This window comes from Triticum urartu, chromosome 1A (assembly GCF_056163025.1).
Source record: "Triticum urartu cultivar PI428250 chromosome 1A, HENAU_Tu73, whole genome shotgun sequence".
NCBI classification, from domain to species: Eukaryota; Viridiplantae; Streptophyta; class Magnoliopsida; order Poales; family Poaceae; genus Triticum; species Triticum urartu.
Window position 1 is genome coordinate 198,170,482 of NC_141873.1, and position 6,198 is coordinate 198,176,679.

Here is a 6,198-nt window from a genome sequence, read left to right on the forward strand (position 1 = left end):
GTGTGAAGTTGAAAGATCGTCGTGACAAGAGGATAAAAGATCTACGATATGATCATAGAGATGAATATCTGAATTATGAGTTTGGCATAGAATTAAGACATTGTGGAAATTGTTTCACAACTAATACAGCCTGGAACACCATAGTGTGATGGTGTGTCCGAACATCATAACTGCACCCTATTGGATATGATGCATACCATGATGTCTCTTATCGAATTACCACGATAGTTTATGGGTTAGGCATTAGAGACAACCGCATTCACTTTAAATAGGGCACCACGTAATTCCGATGAGATGACACCATATGAACTGTGGTTTAGAGAAACCTAAGCTGTCATTTCTTAAAAGTTTGGGGCTACGACGCTTATGTGAAAAAGTTTCAGGCTGATAAGCTCGAACCCAAAGCGGATAAATGCATCTTCATAGGACACCCAAAACAGTTGGGTATACCTCCTGTCTCAGATCCGAAAGCAATAAAGGATTGTTTCTAGAATTGGGTCCTTTCTCGAGGAAAAGTTTCTCTCGAAAGAATTGAGTGGGAGGATGGTGGAGACTTGATGAGGTTATTGAACCGTCTCTTCAACTAGTGTGTGGCAAGGCACAGGGAGTTGTTCCTGTGGCGTCTACACCAATTGAAGTGGAAGCTTATGATGGTGATCATGAAACTTCAGATCAAGCCACTATCAAACCTCGTGGGATGACAAGGATGCGTACTACTTCAGAGTGGTACGTAATCCTGTCTTGGAAGTCATGTTGCTAGACAACAATGAACCTACGAGCTATGGAGAAGCGGTGGTGGGCCTGGATTCCGATAAATGGCTCGAGGCCATATAATCCGAGAGAGGATCCATATATGAAAACAAAGTGTAGACTTTGGAAGAACTACTTGATGGTCGTAAGGCTGTTAAGTACATATGGATTTTAAAAGGAAGACGGACAATGATGGTAAGTATCACCATTAAGAAAGCTTGACTTGTCGTTAAGATGTTTTCCGACAAGTTCAAGGAGTTGACTACGATGAGACTTTCTCACCCGTAGCGATGCTAAGAGTCTGTTGGAATTATATTAGCGATTACTACATTATTTATGAAATCTTGCAGATAGGATGTCAAAACATTGTTTCCTCGACGATTTTCTTGAGGAAAGGTTGTATGTGATACAACCGGATGGTTTTGTCAATCCTGAAAGATGCTAATAAGTATGCAAAGCCCCAGCAATCCTTCTGAGGACTGGAGTAAGCATCTCGGAGTTGGAATGTATGCTTTGATAAGATGATCAAAGATTTTGGGTGTATACAAAGTTTATGAGAAACTTGTATTTCCAAAGAAGTGAGTGGGAGCACTATAGAATTTCTGATGGGTATATGTTGTTGACATATTGTTGATCAGAATGACGTAGAATTTCTGGAAAGCATATGGAGTTATTTGGAAAGTGTTTTTCAATGGAATGCCTGGATTAAAGCTACTTGAACATTGAGCATCAAGATCTATAAGGATAGATCAAAACGCTTAATGGTACTTTCAAATGAGCACATACCTTGACATGATCTTGAAGGTATTCAAGAAGGATCAGTCAAAGAAGGAGTTCTTGCCTGAGTTCTAAGGTATGAAGTTAAGACTTAAAGCTCGACCACGGCAGAATAGAGAGAAAGGACGAAGGTCGTCCCCTATGCTTAAGACATAGGCTCTACAGTATGCTATGCTGTGTACCGCACCTGAAGTGTGCCTTGCCATGAGTCAGTCAAGGGGTACAAGAGTGATCCAAGAATGGATCACAGGACAACGGTCAAAGTTATCCTTAGTAACTAGTGGACTAAGGAATTTTCTCGATTATGGAGGTGGTAAAAGAGTTCGTCGTAAAGGGTTACGCCGATGCAAACTTTGACACTAATCCAGATTATTCTAAGTAGTAAACTGGATTCGTATAGTAGAACAGTTATTTAAAATAGCTCCAAATAGAGCGTGGTAGCTGCATCTAGGAGATGACATAGAGATTTGTAAAGCACACACGGATCTGAAAGGTTCAAAACCGTTGACTATAACCTCTCTCACAAGCATAACATGATCAAACCCAGAACTCATCGAGTGTTAATCACATGGTAAATGTGAACTAGATTATTGACTCTAGTAAACTCTTTGGGTGTTAGTCACATGGGGATGTGACCTTGAGTGTTAATCACATATCGATGTGAACTAGATTATTGACTCTAGTGCAAGTGGGAGACTGTTGGAAATATGCCCTAGAGGCAATAATAAATTGATTATTATTATATTTCCTTGTTCATGATAATCGTTTATTATCCATGCTAGAATTGTATTGATAGGAAACTCAGATACATGTGTGGATACATAGACAACACCATGTCCCTAGTAAGCCTCTAGTTGACTAGCTCGTTGATCAATAGATGGTTACGGTTTCCTGACCATGGACATTGGATGTCGTTGATAACGGGATCACATCATTAGGAGAATGATGTGATGGACAAGACCCAATCCTAAGCCTAGCACAAGATCATGTAGTTCGTATGCTAAAGCTTTTCTAATGTCAAGTATCATTTCCTTAGACCATGAGATTGTGCAACTCCCGGATACCGTAGGAATACTTTGGGTGTGCCAAACGTCACAACGTAACTGGGTGGCTATAAAGGTACACTACAGGTATCTCCGAAAGTGTCTGTTGGGTTGGCACGAATCGAGACCGGGATTTGTCACTCCGTGTAAACGGAGAGGTATCTCTGGGCCCACTCGGTAGGACATCATCATAATGTGCACAATGTGACCAAGGAGTTGATCACGGGATGATGTGTTACGGAACGAGTAAAGAGACTTGCCGGTAACGAGATTGAACAAGGTATCGGGATACCGACGATCGAATCTCGGGCAAGTATCATACCGATAGACAAAGGGAATTGTATACGGGATTGATCGAATCCTCGACATCGTGGTTCATCCGATGAGATCATCGTGGAACATGTGGGAACCAACATGGGTATCCAGATCCCGCTGTTGGTTATTGACCGGAGAACGTCTCGGTCATGTCTGCATGGTTCCCGAACGCGTAGGGTCTACACACTTAAGGTTCGGTGACGCTAGGGTTATAGAGATATTAGTATGCGGTAACCCGAAAGTTGTTCGGAGTACCGGATGAGATCCAGGACGTCACGAGGAGTTCCGGAATGGTCCGTAGGTAAAGAATTATATATAGGAAGTGCTATTTCGGGCATCGGGACAAGTTTCGGGGTCACCGGTATTGTACCGGGACCACCGGAAGGGTCCCGGGGGTCCACCGGGTGGGGCCACCTGCCCCGGGGGGGCACATGGGCTGTAGGGGGTGCGCCTTGGCCTATATGGGCCAAGGGCACCAGCCCCTAGAGGCCCATGCGCCAAAGGGACAAGAGGAGGGGAGAGTCCTAAAGGGGGAAGGCACCTTCGAGGTGCCTTGGGGAGGATGGACTCCTCCCCCCCTTGGCCGCACCCTTCCTTGGAGGAAGGGGCAAGGATGCGCCCTCCCCCTCTCCCTTGGCCCTATATATAGTGGGGGGAAGTGAGGGCAACCATACCTAAGCCCTGGCGCCTCCCTCTCCCTCCCATGACACATCTCCCTCCTCCCGCAGCGCTTGGCGAAGCCCTGTTGGAATCCCGCTACTTCCACCACCACGCCGTCGTGCTGCTGGATCTCCATCAACCTCTCCTTCCCCCTTGCTGGATCAAGAAGGAGGAGACGTCGCTGTTCCGTACGTGTGTTGAACACGGAGGTGCCGTCCGTTCGGCGCTAGGATCATCGGTGATTTGGATCACGACGAGTACGACTCCATCAACCCCGTTCTCTTGAACGCTTCCGCGCGCGATCTACAAGGGTATGTAGATCTACTCCTCCCTCGTTGCTAGATGACTCCATAGATAGATCTTGGTGACACGTAGGAAAATTTTGAATTATTGCTACGTTCCCCAACATTTATAACAATTTTATATCATTTTTGGGACTAACCTATTGACATAGTGCCTAGTGCCAGTTGCTGTTTTTTGCTTGTTTTTTACATCGCAGGAAATCAATATCAAACGGAGTCCAAATGCAGCGAAACTTTTTGTGGATTTTTTGGGACCAGAAGACACCAGATGGGCTAGAGAAGCACCTAGGGGGTGCCCCGAGGGGGGAACAACGCACCAGGGCGCGCATGGGCCCCGAGGCACGCCCAGGTGGGTTGTGCCCACCTCGGTGGCCTCCCGCACCACCTCTTTACTCTATAAATACCCCAATATTCCAGAAACCCTAGGGGAGTCGACGAAAATCAATTCTAGCCGCCACAAGTGCCAGAACCACCAGATCCAATCTAGACACCATCACGGAGGGGTTCATCATCCTCATTGGTGCCTCTCCGATGATGCGTGCGTAGTTCATTGTAGACCTACGGGTCCGTAGTTAGTAGCTAGATGGCTTCCTCTCTCTCTTCTGATTCTCAATACAATGTGTTGGGGAACGTAGCATGCAATTTCAAAAAAATTCCTACGATCATGCAAGATCTATCTAGGAGATGCATAGCAACGAGAGGGGGAGAGTTTGTCCATGTACCCTCGTAGACCGAAAGCGGAAGTGTTAGGTTAACGCGGTGATGTAGTCGAACGTATTCACGATCCAACCGATCCAAGTACTGAACGTACGACACCTCCGTGTTCAGCTCGGTGACATCCCTCGAACTCTTGATCCAGGAGAGGGTTGAGGGAGAGTTCCGTCAGCATGATGGAGTGGTGACGATGATGGTGATGTGATCCGTGCAGGGCTTCGCCTAAGCACTACGACGCTATGACCGGAGGAGTAAACTGTGGAGGGGGCACCGCATACAGCTAAGAGAACAATTGATGTCCTTTGGGGTGCCCCCCGCCTCCGTATATAAAGGAGAGGGGGAGGAGGTGGCCGGCCAAGAGGAGGCGCACCAAGGGGGGGAGTCCTACAAGGACTCCACTCCTAGTAGGATTCAGCCCCCTTTTCCTTCCAATAGTGAGGGGGAAAGGGGAAAGAGGGAAGAGGGCGAAGGAAAGGGAGGGGGGGGGCGCACCCCACCCCTTGTCCAATTAGGATTGGGCAGGGGGAGGCGAGCGCCACCTCTTGTGGCCTTCCTCCCTCTCTCAACTATGGCCCATGAGGCCCATTAACTTTCCCGGGGGGGTTCCGGTAACCTCTCGGTACTCCGAAAAATCCCCGAACCTTTTCAGAACCATTCCGGTGCCCGTATATAACCTTCGAATATATCAATCTTTACCTCTGGACCATTTCGAGACTCCTTGTCATGTCCGTGATCTCATCCGGGACTCCGAACAAACTTCGGTCACTAAAACACACAACTCATAATACAAATTGTCATCAAACGTTAAGCGTGCGGACCCTACGGGTTCGAGAACAATGTAGACATGACCAAGACACATCTCCGGTCAATAACCAATAGTGGAGCCTGGATGCTCATATTGGTTCCTACATATTCTATGAAGATCTTTATCGGTTAAACCGCGTAACAACATATGTCATTCCCTTTGTCATCGGTATGTTACTTGCCCGAGATTCGGTCATCGGTATCATCATACCTAGTTCAATATCATTACCGGCAAGTCTATTTACTCATTCCGTAATACATCATCCCACAACTAACTCATTAGTCACATTGCTTTCAAGGCTTATAGTGATGCGCATTACCGAGAGGGCCCAGAGATACCTTTCCGATACTCGGAGTGACAAATCCTAATCTTGATCTATGCCAACCCAACCAACACCTTCGGAGACACCTGTAGAGCATCTTTATAATCACCTAGTTACGTTGTGATGTTTGATAGCACACAAGGTGTTCCTCCGGTATTCGGGAGTTGCATAATCTCATAGTCAAAGGAATATGTATAAGTCATGAAGAAAGCAATAGCAATAAAACTAAACAATCATTATGCTAAGCTAACAGATGGGTCTTGTCCATCACATCATTCTCTTAATGATGTGACCCCATTCATCAAATGACAACACATGTCTATGGTCAGGAAACTTAACAATATTTGATTAACGAGCTAGTCCAGTAGAGGCATACTAGGGACACTTTGTTTTGTCTATGTATTCACACATGTGCTAAGTTTCCGGTTAATACAATTCTAGCATGAATAATAAACATTTATCATGATATAAGGAAATATAAATAACAACTTTATTATTGCCTCTAGGGCA